Source organism: Canis lupus, chromosome 1, assembly GCF_011100685.1.
Source record: "Canis lupus familiaris isolate Mischka breed German Shepherd chromosome 1, alternate assembly UU_Cfam_GSD_1.0, whole genome shotgun sequence".
Taxonomy (NCBI): domain Eukaryota; kingdom Metazoa; phylum Chordata; class Mammalia; order Carnivora; family Canidae; genus Canis; species Canis lupus.
In genome coordinates this window covers 11,567,287-11,583,539 of record NC_049222.1, presented here as the reverse complement: position 1 = coordinate 11,583,539, position 16,253 = coordinate 11,567,287, and the positions used below count along the sequence as shown (strand labels likewise).

Here is a 16,253-nt window from a genome sequence, read left to right as displayed (position 1 = left end):
CCTGTCACAAGGATTCTTGGTCAAGATATAGTAAGGGGTATGCTATAGGAACTTTTCTCAAGAACCAAACCTTTACATAGGCTTTTTCTCCACCTTGCCCTCAGTCCTAACAATCTTTCAGAAGATATATGAATTGGAATAGGTTAGGTAAAACTCCAACTGCAGGGGTTTAAAACTAAAAATGATTTGTCTGTTGTATTCTAAACTTCCACTATAGTAGTTAGGGGACAAGCTCCTGTAGTCACTCAAGGAGCCTGTAAAACATTCCAAGATTCTCTTAAACTGTGTAATCTGAAAACATTCCTCAGTTGCCAAGGCAGGAAGAGAGAGCTAGAAGGCCACAATTTTTTAATGTTAGTTGATTAGTGATACATTTCAGCTGATTAGTGACACATGCCACTTCATTTCAGAGAATATTGGATGGAATGAGGCCCTTGGTCATGCCTAACCGCACTAACTAGAACAGGTAGTTAGCAGCTGCAATGTTTGTTGAACACTGCTGTCTTTTCTGGAGAACTTAATAGTGCTGAGCAGATGCTTTTGAAAAACAAAGCCTGTAGCTATGTTTTTATGCTGTTAAAAATACTTTTCTGATGGAAAATACACTTAGCTACTTGAATCATAGGAAGGGCAAAGGATACTAAAGAAATTTTAAAATATATATTTGGTTAAATCCCAAAATCATAAACCAATGTATACATAACAGGATGTTATATTGGAATATGTAACTACGATACCAAGGGATAATAGATATCCGGTAGCAGTATGTGTGTGAAATGAGTTAGACCACCTAGAGATCTTGAAAAAATATGAAAACAAACTGTTTACATGACTTCACACACTTTCCTTCTGTTAAGGGTAAAATGTTTTATAGGATGTAACTTTAGAGATAGCTGGGTTATGATTCCCATTATATCCAAAGTGGAGTGAAGTTTGGGGTGAATAGTGGGTTTCACTTTACCTCAAGTGAGTGGAAAGAGTCTTCAACTTGGAGAATTTCATATTTCCTTTATTTAGGATATTGGAAGGATGGCTCCCTAACTTATGCCCACAGAATGATAAGGGTGAGAACTAAGTTTCTTCCTTTTTAAAAATTTATTTATTTACAAGAGAGAGAGAGCAGTGAAAGAGAGAGAGAGCAAGAGAGAAAATACAAGCAGGGGGAGCAGCAGGGAGAAAGAGAGGGAGAGGGAGAAGCAGGATCCCCACTGAGCAGACAGCCTGAGGTAGAGCTCGATCCCAGGACCCTGGGATTGTGACCTGAGCCAAAGGCAGATGCTTAACCACCGTCTGAGCTACCCAGGCAACCCAAGAACCAGGTTTCTAAGTGCTTGGCAATGTGGTGAAGTAGAGCTAGATGCATTAAGTGGATGGGACATTACAGTCAACTCCTCCGAAGTGTTGTATTTTTCTCTCTTCTGTAATATTAGAACTTCCATCTAGGCATATACCCATCCAAAATAAAAAGACTATACATTTCGGGCAGTCCAGATGGCTCAGCAGTTTAGCTCTTGCCTTCAGCCTGGGGCATGATCCTGGAGGCCCCGGGATTGAGTCCCCTGCAGGGACCTGCTTCTCCTTCTGCCTGTGTCTTTGCTTCTCTCTCTTTCTCTCTGTGTCTTTCATGAATCGATGAATAAAATCTTAAAAAAAAAAAAAGACTACATTTCCAAGCCCTCCTATAGCTGGATGCAATCATATGTTTAAGTTCTAGTTAACATAAAGGATGCAAGCGGAGAGGTGGTGTGACAGCCTTAGGATAACTTCCTTGAGAATTGGTGCACACAAGACATTTCCTTGCCTTTCACCAACATGTTGCTGGATTAATAGGGGCTGTAATTTTAAGGCAATAATGTGTCTTTATTCCTCATGCCATATTTGTATGGAGTCATTATTTAGATATTTGCATGATATCCTAAGGAGAGAGAGCTGAAGCAGCCCTAATATTTTAGAGTCTCAGTCTCAGAGTACTAAACATTTTTTCAGTGTCTCACAGGGGTGCTGAAGGCAGGTACACAAATCCACAGAAGACCATCATAAACATGAGAGGGTAGGCTTTAGGAAAAAAGAACATGGGAATAGGTAGGATAGAGAAACTTCAGAGAAGTGGAGCAGTAATGTAAGCATGGTCTGAATATGTTCCCAGAATTTATATGTTGAAACCTACCCCCCAAGGTGTTGGTATTAGGAGCCAGATCCTGCTGGGGAGTGATTAGGTCAGGAGTAGGATTAGTGTCCTTATAAAAGAGGCCTGATCGAGCTCCCTTGGTCCCTTCTGCAATTTAAAGAAACAAGGAAGAGTCTGCCATTTGGAAGAGGGCCCTCACCCCATCATGCTGATGCTCTGATCTCAGACTTCCAGTCTCCAGGGCTGTGAGGAAACAAATTTCTGTTGTATATAAGCTACTCAGTCAATGGTATTTGTTATCACAGCCCAAATAGACCTAGTCACATGCCAAAGACTAAAGAGAAGGTGAAGTAATATATCTCACAGCTCACGCTACTAACTACTGGATATAGCTCCTGCCCCAATTATAAGGATAAAGTAATGAAATATGTTCTAAACAAAGGGAAATTCTGAAATGATTAAATTTAACTAGGAATTGAAGACCAAATTGAGTTCAGTATACAAACCTTTCTATTTTAAACCTGATTTTTTTTGTCCCATGATTTTTGTTGGTTTCATTGTTCTAAGAAAACTGAATTGTCTATGTACAGAAAAATCAAATTGAACCTCCTATTCAGAATGACCTCAGAAGGGAAATCATCTCTTAAAATGGCAAACATTAAATTGAAACATGACCTTGATTGGATTGTGGATCACTTGGTGAGTCAGTCAGGTTACCTGAACTTTTAATTCAAATAGAAAGCAGGAACCAAATTCTCAGACAGTGAAAAATGATATATCAAGTTGGCTGTGATCTTCTAATATGTAAGGATGAGAAAAGTGATGGATTTTTCTGAAATTCAATCAATGAAATATTATGAATATATCAAATGAAAGCATTTTTAATGTACTCTACCTTCAAAATCCTTTTTTTGGGAGGGAGGGGCAAGAGCTGCTCTACAAAAGCAACTTATGGAAATTAAAATATTTTTATCTTTCCAATTACCTGAATTGATTTTCCTTCCTGAACTGTAGTTACCAAGTAAGTTTATTTTTCTCCTACAATGATTTAGCTAACATGACTCCATGTATTGAATACATGGATCTGATTACCATGTTGAATCTTTTTGTCTTGACTTCTGCCTTCTTGAGATTGAATTCAATTTTATATTTGATTTTTAGAAGTCTTTATGACTCTAGGATCACTGTAGTTTTGCCTCCAAAGACAAAGTTTGTTCTAAGTTCTCTAGCAAACTAAATATAGCCCACTGCATTCAAAATACTTTTATTAAAACTATGTATTGTGTTACTATTTCACTTTAAAGCAGATTATTAGAACACCCTCTTGAAAGAGACAAAAAACAACTCTAAAGAGTGATCTTGAAGTTGATAAAAATATAAACCTGATCATTAATTTTAGCAAAATATTACCTGGTTACATAAATTTTCTTAACTATGTGTAGTTTCACATTAGGTATGAACTATTCAATCATTGCTGTTAATTTATGGAAGCTCATATTAATTTATGTAATCAAATGTATTCATGAAATAAACACAAAAGCCATTTCATTGCAACTGTAATGCATCTAATTAATAAATGATTAAAGACTATTTCCATCTTGATGACAAATAGAAGAAAACTATAAAATGTGCATTAATGGATTTTACAAAATGTCTTTCCTGTATTAATATGCTAGCATATTTAATATACTTAATAGATGACTCATATATTAATATATTAAAATAAAATATGCTATATACATGTTTTATTAACTGACTTTGAATCTTGTGTCACTAGAAATATTTAAAGTACCTTTTTTGAACTATCACATTACTGCTTCAATATTCTGTGTTCACTTCTAACAAAGTAAAGAGATTTGGGACACTGAAGTGTGCCTTAAACTATATGGTTTTTAAAAAGAACTATAATTGCAGCTGACTAATAGATGATAGAAATAGATGTGTACATCTGTGTTCTATAAAAGTCATAACTCTACATATATTTTCAAAACAAAAAATGTGTTATACAATGTCTTTTACGGAGATTTAAAAAGATCTTTTGAAGGCCTTTTAAAAAATGTTTTAGAATGTCACTTTTTTGGCAAGGGGGAAGGTGACATACATCTGAGGAAAGTGAATGAAAATGATTTGCCAGCTTTCCTATCCACCTTATTGAAAAATTTTGCTATTTTCCCTGTTGTATCTATGAATACTTATTAAACATCTCAAATTTTGACTGCATTTTTATTGCATGTTTAAAGAAACTACTCAGAGTGCAAAATCCATGAAATAATTCCCGCAATGATTATGATAAAATTAAGCATTAGCAGTAAAGCTTAAAAACAATTTGATCACACGGGTTAGATAAATCTATCGTCAGTACCATCTAAAGTCAGTACCATCTAAGTCCACCCAGAAATGGGGTGGATTTCTCTGTTCCCACTACCAACATGCATTGAACACTTGCTTGGATCTCAAAGGAAACAAAGCAGAAGTTTGCAGTGAAGACAAGTGTCAATGGGACCAACAGGTAAGACAAAATAGAGTAAGGCTGCCTTAGCAGCTGGGGAAGCAAAACTTCACCAAGGAGGAGCAGGAATTGGGAGTGGGGACATATCACTGCATCTCATTGACCATAATTGGTAAACCTTCTCTTTAACAAAGAGCACTGAGGTGTAAATATCCAAATTCACCAGTTTTTCCTTTCTTCTTATACATTGGAAGATCAGCACCAATCCAATGCCATTTTTTATTGTCAGAATGATTCTTTCAGGCTTTGTTTTGAATTCTAACTTTAAGTGAACCAGCTGACTCACTATTTGATCTGCGGCCCAAGTGAGATTATTTTTATATTCCATAATTTTATCAATTATAGTTGCAATGCTCTATGCTATTCCCAAGAAAGCACAAGTGCAAATATAGTGTTTTGTTTTAATCAGAGGTAATCAAGGAAACTTAGACAAGACACATTATTGTATCACCAAAAAAGGTTAAAGTGCCTAATTTTGCCTTCTGAAAGTATATATGTCTATGATGTTGCAATTAACATTTACTGTTTCCCTCTATGTGGATAGAAATTAATAAAGTCTATGATCTATTTTTTTTTCATTAAGAATCTTATTTCAAGTTCTAGATTATCTATTGCTGTTTACTAAACAATTGTAGTTTACCAAACTTTTAACATTGATGAAATGCACTACTTGACCTCTTTGTTAAATAATGTAATAGTTTTAATGACTGTGCATATTCATAAATATGCATTTAAATGTGGTCTATACATTTTAAATTTTTTATAAACATGCTTTCATCTGCATTAAAAAGAGCTTGTGGGGTGCCTGGGTGGCTTAGTGGTTGAGCCTCTGCTTTTGGCTCAGGTAGTGATCCCGCGGTGCTGGGAACCAGTCCCACATCAGGTTCCCTGCAGGGAACCTGCTTCTCCCTCTGCCTGTGTCTCTGCCTCTCTCTTTGGGTCTCTCATGAATGAAAAAAAAAAAAAAAAACTTTAAAAAGAAAAAAAAAGGAGCTTGATAGTTTTGACAATAAATTACTTAACAGGAAAACAATTTTGAAAATTAGTTGTTTTGTCCAACTAATTCTAGCAGCAATATTTTATGTGTTGATGTTTCTCACTGTATTAAACTTATTGTTAAATCACCATTTCCTGGTTTTAAAATACTAATAGATATTTATAAAATAGATATCTATTTGTAAAAATTGTCTTGGCTACTTAAAATAATGTTTTATCATTGAGTGTTAGTGATGGTAATTTATTTTACCTAATATGTTTTTTCCCTAATATATTTTAAATGTCTTTCCTGTATCATCTCATGCAGTTTCAGAGAGCATCTGTTTGTACTCTTCCACAGACTTGCTGTGTATGGAGTATTTCTCTCTAGAGAAACACGTGATTAATTGATTTCACCTTCTCAACTAACAACTATGACTCACAGTATCATCTCCTGATGTGGCTCACTCTCACTTGACAGTCATACTGATCCAAAATTCTTTTAAACATCTTTTGCATAGATATTGAATGAAGGCAGCTTAGTTTTCAAAATTCATGGCAGCTGCTTGCTTCAAAGAGTTGTACAATCTAAGAAAAAGTGTAAAAGATAAAACATACTAGTTTTGTTCTTTTAAATAGGAATAATTTGCATAGTTTAAAAAGATCTTATTACTTACAATAGATTTTTCAAATTCTAAACCTAAAACATATTCAGGGTTTGTCCTACGACTCAAAAAATTTCTTTCAAATAACTTTCTTACTCTTTTTCTAAGAACTTCTATAACTTTATGATCTTTCTTGGAATTTTTTTATAGATAATCAGTTTCATTGTTTTATTAATGTAAAATGTATTAATCATTTATTGAAAATCCTTTATAGAGAAGTGAACAAGTTCATCGTATCTTTTCCCAGACACTTGTGTTTTAAGTTCTTTTCTTATATATTTAGTTTTCTTATGTATCTATACCTATCTTTGTCTATATAGCTATGTATCTATGTATTTGGTTTATTTTCACTTTCTAGATTGGATGAAGCCAGATATATTGTTCATAACATACTTGTTGCAATTATTATTTTTTCTCTGTCAAAACACATACACATACCACATTTTTAATGGTTTCAAAGTATTTTCACATACCACATTTTTAATGGTTTCAAAGTATTTTCAGTAGGGACAAAGAAAAAATGTTAATAAATGTTAATAATTTTATTAATGAATAATAAATCTGTTTTCCAGTTTTTGCTATTATAAACAATGACTACTTACACTTGCACAAAATCTTTCCATTCATATACAGACTTTTCTGTAGAATATTTTCATAAAAATAAAATCACTAGTCAAATAGTGCTCCACTTTCCCCCAAGAATCCAAGATGGCTAAAACTGTTTCTAAACCTAATAGTATAAATGTGCCTTTTCTCTCAAACATCTAACAACTGTTAGGTTTTATTGTGTTGTTATTAGGTTTTATTCCTCCCAATTTATTTTTATAAAAATTGTGAGTGTTTTGTATTTTGATTTATACTTCTTTTAGTAGAATTTAACATTTAAAAATGTTTTCATTGGCTGTGTGTATTTCTTGTGTGAATTTCCTGGTTATATAATATGACCATTGTAAAAATTGGGTTGTCTCCTATTAATTTGTATATATTCCTCAAAGATTCTGTACGTTAATGTCACTCATACCATAAAGATCTTCAATAGTCTACAATGTATCATGTTGCTTTGTGTATTTTATTAAATACATATTTTAAAATATTTTTTGATATTTAAATCTGTTAGTTCTATGCTTTGTAGTGTCCATTTTATGTCATATTTATTTGTTATTGTTGTTTTTTTTTGAAGACATTATTTATTTTTAGAGAGAGAATGAGCAGGGGAGGAGCAAAGGCAGAGGCAGAAAGACTCCCCACTGAACCAACAGTCCTATGAGAGGCTCAATCCCAGGATTCTGAGATCATGACCTGAGCCAAACAAAGACAGAGGCTTAACCAACTGATCCACCCAGAAATCCCTGTTTTATCCCATAATAAGAAAGTATTTCAGAAAACAATTTTTCCACAATGACTTAAAATTCCACTTCATTACATGCTAAATTTTTTCTATATACATTCCTCTTAACTATTTTGCTCTGTCATTTTATTTGCTGATTCTTGTCCTAATGAAATAGAATCTAAATTACCTTACTTGTCAATGTTTTGCCTTAAAGAATAAAAATATTAGTTTATAAATACATTAAAAAGATTAAAGAGGTTCTACCTTTACATGAAGCAAAAGATCAAATAAAACTTTGTAGTGAACAAATATTTATTAAAACTAGACTCCTACATTTTCAAAGTCAAGTTTGGTGGAATATAGTTAAGACTTTTACACTATATCCACCATATTTTATGGTGTTAAAAGCATTATGTGAGGGAATTAATAAAGGTGGTAAGAGAGTATGGTTTTTAATTCTATATTTATAGATGTGATTTCCTCTGGTTAGCAAGTCATGTTTTACAAGTAGTTGATTGTTTGAGAGACATTTCAGTATAAGCAAGATTCTAAACATCCAAATAGCTGTTAGTAGTTTGCTTTTGCTTATTTTGTTTTTCAATATTTTGAAAAATAAATCTTATTTAAATAGGCTTGGTAGTGATTTACACTATGGTTTGATTAATATATTTGTTACATCTTTTTGTAACTATTTGCTTTTAAAACAAGAGAAAAAGTTGATATACTGGAAGAAATATCAGGAAACTATTAATAATTTCTCTTGTAAAATATTCTTCCTGTAAAATTTTGAACTCATGGTGAAATAAACTTTAACTGAAAAAGGGGACAGATATAGAGAAGAAAAATGGGTCAATAAAACAGAAATAGGAATGAAAATGCAGGCTTTGCACTTTATATTCTATTTATTCAAATCAGGAGTGAGATATAATGCTGCCAATGGAAATCGATTAAATATTAAATTGTGTCTTTGGTGTTATAGTGGACAGAGATGAACTCACAATATAATGGCAAGGAGTGGGATATACATAAATACAATGAGTACTAATACCTCACTGGGAAGTGGGTACTAAAATAATAGAACAGGTAAAAGGAAATATGACTTTTCACCAAAAATTAAATAATTTGGCTTTATCACATAATTTGATATTTAATCTGAAAGGCATGATACCCCTTGCCCCCCATAAAGAAAACTACAATATTTCTTATAGTGAAAAGTGAAAAACAGCCATATCTTTATTTTAATGCTTCTCTGATAATTGAGATCAAAGGCTGGTGGTGGATGGGACAGATTGTTTTTGAAAATTAGAGACTTAAACCTGATTCCACCATAAGTGCCATGTGTACTTGTACATTCTAAACAAATCACTAATATTTAGTTTGCTCATTTTAAAATCTAACCATCGGAACAATTTTGAATATGAAAGAAAATATGCAGTGTGTCTAGAAAGGCTTTCCACTCAACACGGTTGCCTTTCCAGTAGGCTTTCATGGGTGACAGGCATATCTTTCTTCTCTCCCCCTCTGGTGTCTTGAGTTCTGGTGTAGGGTTTCAGATCTAGAAATTAAAGGTCATATTTTGCTGGTTAGCTATATTTTCTTATTGCTTACTCTCCTTCCTTTAATCATTTGTGGCCCTTTCACAATTTAACTCATTTAAATTTTCCTGTATTTACCTGACAGGTAGTTAACAACTGCTCTGATGTTCAAGTAGGAATGTCATGAGAAGGTTTTCTTTTTTCCCTATTATGCAGTTCATATGTTAGCTGGACAAATGGTTGAGGTCCATCTATCCATATATCTATATCTATCTATCTATCTATCTATCTATCTATCTATCTATCTATCTATACATGTGTGTATACATATGTAGCCTTTCTACTTCCTTTCCCAGAAGGCCTTAGAAAGATAAAAGAGGTTGGTCATTGGAGGACATAGGAGTAACTAAATATTATATTCAATACAGGAGAGCAAGAGAAAAACAACTACTTAATAAGAACTACTTGTGCTACAGGAAATTATTTATGTTATGGCCCTACAGGGCAATAAAGTCTCTATATTTACATTGTATCTTACCTTGATTGAGCTCAGGGCAGTAAATATTTTAACGCTGACATCCATGGGGATATACACACAAAGAATTAAGATTGCTCTCTGTATATAGTAATTTGTTGAATGTGTCATTTATGATGATCCAAATAAAAAGTAGGCAAAAATTAATACAGTAAGGCACTCAAGTAGTAACTTAGTTTTCTCACTATCTTGAAAAGCAAAAATCATAGAACTTTGGTTTCTGTCCCTTTAGTTTATCTTACATCTCACGAATACTTCACAATTCACGCTATTCCTACTTTTATGAGACTATAGATTCTGATGTATTCCTAGAAATTAAAAACTTAAAAAAAAACTTAAGAGCTTTAGAAGTTAATGTATATTATTCAAGTCTTTAAAGTTCTTTGAAAAGTATGCGTCAATGCTAAAATAAATTAATGTTTTAGATTTACGTAGTTTTGCCTTGTAATATATTGTAACATTCTCAAAGTTCTAGGTAGATCAAATATCTTAAAAGATTAAACCGGGAAAGTATAAAAATAAATGAATGTTTTATATATTTCTAATTACTGAATTGTCCTGCTTATAGACAGACTTATAGTGGCACACTCAAGTATTTTTTTAATATATATATTTTAAAGATTGTATTTATTTATTCATGAGAGACACACACACACACACACAGAGAGAGAGAGAGAGAGAGAGGCAAGAGGCAGAGACAGGAGCCCAAAGTGGGACTCAATCCCCGGTCTCCAGGATTGCGCCCTTGGCTCAAAGCGGCGATAAACCACTGAACCACCAGGGCTGCCCCACACTCAAGTATTGAAATACCAAATTTAAATTCCAAGTGTGGTTTAAAAATTTCCTTCTTTTTTGCAGTCTGGAAAAAAAGTATCTGCTCTCAAGATCTGCTCACCTGTAGGGACTGCTCAATTAAACACCCTTTTGTATCTCCCTTTGGAACTGATTGCACTGTATTGTAGCTATGCTTTTGCTTTCTAAACTCATTAAAGGCAAAAAAAACAGAGATCCCTGGGTGGCTCAGCGGTTTAGCGCCTGCCTTCAGCCCAGGGCATGATCCTGGAGACTTGGAATTGAGTCCCAGTCAGGCTCCCTGCATGGAGCCTGCTTCTCCCTCTGCCTGTGTCTCTGCCTCTCTCTCTGTGTCTCTCATGAATTAAAAAAAACAAAAAACAAAAAAACAAAACAAAACAAAACAAAAAAAACCCACAAAAAACAAACAAAAAAAAACTTTAAAGGCAAAAAACTTTTTTTTTTCCCTTCCCAGAAATACCTAGTACATATTAAATGGTTAAATCAATGTTTGAAAATAAATTTTCAAAAAAATGTCTTGGACAACTTTGGTTTTCTAAAACTCCAGCTTTGTTGCTATAACTGGTTTAAACAAAATATGTACTGGCGAATCTATAGAAATATATTGAACATGATTTCTGCTGTTGGGTTGGAGGATAGAATGCAAAATTGAAGGTAAAAAGTTATCAAGTGCCTCATATTCTAAAGTGAGCAGAAAGCAAGTCTACCCAAGGGTCAAGAATTATAAAAGAAGGTTAAAGATTCATTGTCATATTCAGTTATTGGTTGAGTGCAAAGTGAGAAATGCTATGGCTTTCTCTTCCTCATCATGGATGAGGACACTGCCTCCATATCCTAATCAAATAGAGGGACATTTATAGGACACTTGTTAAGTTGGAGGCCTTTTACAAAAAGGAAGAAGGGGCCATACTATATTAAGTGGACATTATCGTTAGAGAATGCTAAACTGCTCAACTTTTAATCCCTCCCCTTGTTATTTCTATAGAGGAGCTTGACACATATTCTCCAGCCTACTTGCTTCTTCCCTGGCTATTTCTTAAGTCATTAGGCTTGCTGGAGCACACTGCATTCATAGGACAAAGAAAACTTGTGCAGTGTGCTTGGGAAGAGAATGCCCCTTCCTTCCATACCACTTCTGTGCCCTTGAATGGCATGGATAAAGACCTTGTGGTTCTACATGGAGATTTGAGGACAAAGGAAAATGGGTGAGTTTGCATAGTCATCTGCATGTCCTACAAGGTAACCTTCTTGGAGAGCAAAGCAGCAGGCAGGAAAGGTTTAGGGGATAAAAAGAATACATAAGTGGCCCTCTAGAAGGAGGTCATCTTTGGAAATGTGTGCTGGGTTGAAAAGATCCTCAAGATAATCACACACAGAGGCCACCACATAAGCAGAAGCCAGTAACAGGGAAAGCCACTAGCTGTCCCAGGGGAGCATAGGGTGTCTCTGCAACACCAACCAGTAATTGGTTAAATAAGATAACCTCAGCTCTCTCTCTTTTCCAACATGTTAAAAAAAATACGAACCTATAATTGTCTTGTCACTCCAAAGATAAGGGACATGGAAAAGGATTTCAGTGTGTATTGTGTTCACCTCGTCTCCTCTAGGTCATCAGGACAAACCATAGACAAAAATATTTGGGCATAGGAGTAGGATGATAGATTGGATAAGATCAAATAGAAGAGGCCACATCTTTTAAAAATTTGGTTAAAAGTGATTGGAGATTCATAGACTTAACCAGAGAACTTATTAAAAGATGGAAAAGATTCAGCAAAATATGGTTGAAGGAATGATTGGAAATAATGAAACTCTTGTATTTGTAGCCCTGATTTCAGAAATCGGCTAAACAGCTTACATGTAGTTCATGATAATATCGATTTCTACATGAGGTTTCATTGCTATTGAACTCAAGTTGTGATTTTTAAACCATACATTTTTTGGCCATAAATTTGGGCATGAAATAATAAAGCTGTGAATTCATATGAATATGTCTTCAAATGAAAAACTAAAAATTGTTCTGTTTAATCAAACTCATGCTCTGTGGATCTCAACCTATTGTGCTCTCATATTTGCATGCATCTGCTGTTAATACATTTAACCTGCATTTATCATTTTTCTAATCAGGCTAGAGATATTGATTGTGTGTGATTAATTAATGACAAATCAGGTAGTTACAGAGTATTTACTTCTTCCTACTATATAAATTATAATAAAACTTACCCAGTAAGCCTTTCTTTCTCTATGACACTTCAAAAAAAATGTATATAATTCAGATAAAAGGGTTCTTATAGGAGACAGGGGAGTGACACAGAAGACTTAAATATTCAGCTTCCTTCATCCTCATACCAGCATCTTCAATAGGGGAAAATATAGAGTATTAGACATTTGTTTTCTGTGGATTTTCCTAAAACTCCTCAAAAAATGATGCAAAAGGGGAAGTTAAAAACATCAAAAAGAGAGAAGCAGAAAATAGTTTTGGATATCTGAGAGCAGATAACTTAGACATCATGGCAGTCACATGGAGACAGGCAAGCACTTTGAAACAAACAGAAGCAAAATTTGGAAAATTTTCAATTAGCACTACTCTTTTGGTAATTATCAATTTCCTAAACATCAAACAAGCCAATTCTCTCCAGCTTTTCCCCCCAGTAATAACTGGAATACTGGCTGAAGTGTGCCTCATTGCTTTATGACAAGACATTTTCTATATTCATGTGTACACCTTCATTCTTTCTTTCACCTGGAGGTCTAACTTCTTTAAGGGTCTGACAGTCAAACTCAAAGCTTATGTATATGACTTCATCACTTCTTCAGACCCATTCTGAGGACTGATGATCTAATTAGTATTTTCTGGCTTGTTGAGTCCACCTTGGGGACAAAAATTAACTTTTAGACATTTATGTGATTTTGTGGCTGTATCTTGGACAAGTATGAAGTTCTTATTAACTATGTATTGAATCCTGAAAGATATTCACTTTGCATATCTAAGCAACATGACTTTATTATCCTCCTCAAAATAAAATTAAAATCCTCTGCATACTTTTTCATTTACTAGCTATTCTTTTCCTGATATCTCTTTAAAGTCAGCTAATTACTAATAGAGCTTTAATAAACCCTCTCTCTGTACATAAGACCTTGCCCTCAAGCCTATTTCATAAACTATTTGAGGTGACCAGACAAGTGAAAATCATAGTAAGAAGTCTATATATATAATCAAATATTGACAATAAAAGGTCAAATTCTTTCACAGCAAAAATTAGAACTAGGAAAGTAAGTATTCATGTGACAACACAAAACACATGAACTAAATAAAATTAAGAAGGGAAAGATAGGGGTTAGGAATCACCGGGGAAGACATTTTCATGCAAGTATAATCTGATTTGACTATTAAAGATAAAAATATTTTAGTTTAGGAAGAATCAATTATAAAAGAGAAGCAGATATATGACAATAGAAACAAATTTTTAGGATGCACTTAATGTATATTTTATTAGTTCACAAACTGTAAATGTTTATAACAATTATTTTGAAATATTATTTTGTAGCCATTTTAAAATGAAAGGAAATTCAATCCATTAGGAATGCACGCTACTCTTTGAAATGTATATGAGATAAATTCAAGGTAGCTGATGTAGCGGCATGTTCTCAGGTAAGGTTTCTTTTTCTTTTTTTCTTTTCTTAGTCTCATTTATATTTTCTGAAAAATGAGTCAATTATAAGCCATGATTGTTTTAATGATTAAATAAAATGATATCTTTTTTTAAAAACACTTATTCGCGAGAGACACAGAGACAGAGAGAGAGAGAGAGAGAGAGAGAGAAGACGCAGAGACACAGGCAGAGGGAGAAGCAGGCTCCCTGTGGAGAGCCCAATGCAGGACTCAATGCCAGGACCCCGGGGTCATGACTTGAGCTGAAGGCACTCAACCACTGAGCCACCCGGGTACCCCAGATAAAATGCTATCTTATAGTTTATGCTTCATTGCAGGCAGAAAATAAACATCCTTTACAATTTTTCTTCAAAATTAATCATGATGTAATTCAATAAGGATGTATTACTACAGAGTAGCATCTTGTGAGGTATTAAAAGTAACCGGAAAAACTCAGAAGGCTGACTACCCAAATCTGACTCAGAAATAGGACATTAAGAATCTTGATGATGTGAGTTGAAATTGGCCAGGATAAGATTATGTTGTTGATCAACATGATGATGCTATCACTTCAGCATTTCCTCATGTTGGAAAACACACATGCAAACTCTGTAGGCTGAACTATTTCTTTTAGAACGTGATGACTATACAGAGCAGGTTGCCAAAGCACAGTCATTAAAACAAATAGCATGATATAGTTTCTGAGATGGAATCAATGTTAAAGAGTAATACAGAGAATTAAAGGATGCAAAGATAAAATAGGAGGCTTGGAGCACTTTAAATTTAATTTTCTGGCTTTGGTAACTTTTCCTTAAAGCACATTTTAACAAATCAAGGAGATTTTCAGATATTGTGAGTGAGGTAAGCGATTTCCTAATGTGCTTTTTTGTATATCACCTGGGAAATGTATAGACTATTTCAAATCACTTTGGCATCAAAGACAACAGGCCTATACCAGACCAAAACACTATTTCAAGTCCTAGTAATTCCCCTGTAGTATGTCTCAGCAAGCCAGCATATTACCCTCTAATGGGCAGGCATTAAACACAGGACACTTAAGATCTACTGCCAGGAAAGCCTGTGATAAGCCATTCTGAGTGAGTTTGCCATTTACATTCAGGTTATTCAACTGTATATAGACCTTACACATCAAAGCCTTAATGTAACAGAGCAATAGCTATCAACTTTCACCAATGACTTGATAAAAACAGCATAATGGTTCTAGATGTAGAAGAAAGAAAGAGAACTTTTCTCTGTGAAATAAGTACATTGTGTGCATCAACAGCATTGCTATACTGATTTTTTTTTAAGTTCTTTGCTCTGCTGGATTTGATATAATTCCATAAATTCAAATCGGGCTGTATGAATGCAGCCCAATGCCTGAACATTTTGCCATCATAGAATGAATCATTATGAACTATACAGGATATAAAATGCTTTTACTCTTATTGGTTTAATTCCCATGCTTGCATAATAAGGTTGGAATCAATACATTCCATAAATAATATAGTAAAGTGAACACATTATCCAATCATTGGCCACCAATAGAGAGTTGGCCTGCCAGGTGTTGCTGAGCAGGGCTGCTACCGCTCCCTTTGGGATGCAGTGCTCCTGACTTCCTCTCTAGCCCCTTCAGCCCTGAGCTCATCTTTTCCTCTCACTCTCAGGCACTCACTAAAATACCTAGAGAGCTTTGCAACTTATTTAAAATTGCAAACCCAGGGGAAAGACACTGGCAGAGAACACAGTAGTGATATTATGTTAGGAGTACCAGGGTTTCCCAAACCCTCTCCTTAAAATTAAAAAGCTAGGAAATTTAAATATAACTGGTTTCAGATGCCAGAGTAAAGGCAGTTTTATCTACTAGCTTCTCTGAACCAAAGTAGAATTAAAAAAAGAGAAGTTAAATGGAGAAATAAAACTTAACTTAAAAAAATTATACTAACAGTCCAAACATGAAAGTGCAAGTATAAAGAATATTGGGAAAAATTTGGGCCAAAATGTAGTGATAACATGAGAACCTACTCCTACTGGTATTCCTAGAAGTGGATGGCACAGTTCTGAAAGAGGCACCAGATGATGCTTGGATTGCAGTAATTAGATTTAGCATTCCT

The 16,253-nt window shown here is 34.2% G+C and overlaps 1 long non-coding RNA gene across 2 annotated transcripts in view; it reads left to right on the top strand.

The window, feature by feature from the left end:
• Nucleotides 1–335: 335 nt before the first annotated feature.
• The window catches only part of LOC111090601, a 43,403-nt gene continuing 27,485 nt past the window's right edge, over nucleotides 336–16,253 (top strand). For both annotated transcript variants that reach the window (XR_005353018.1, XR_005353017.1), the window contains exons 1-2: nucleotides 336–466; nucleotides 14,036–14,139. This is a non-coding gene — a long non-coding RNA (uncharacterized LOC111090601). The remainder of the gene's footprint in view (nucleotides 467–14,035; nucleotides 14,140–16,253) is intronic.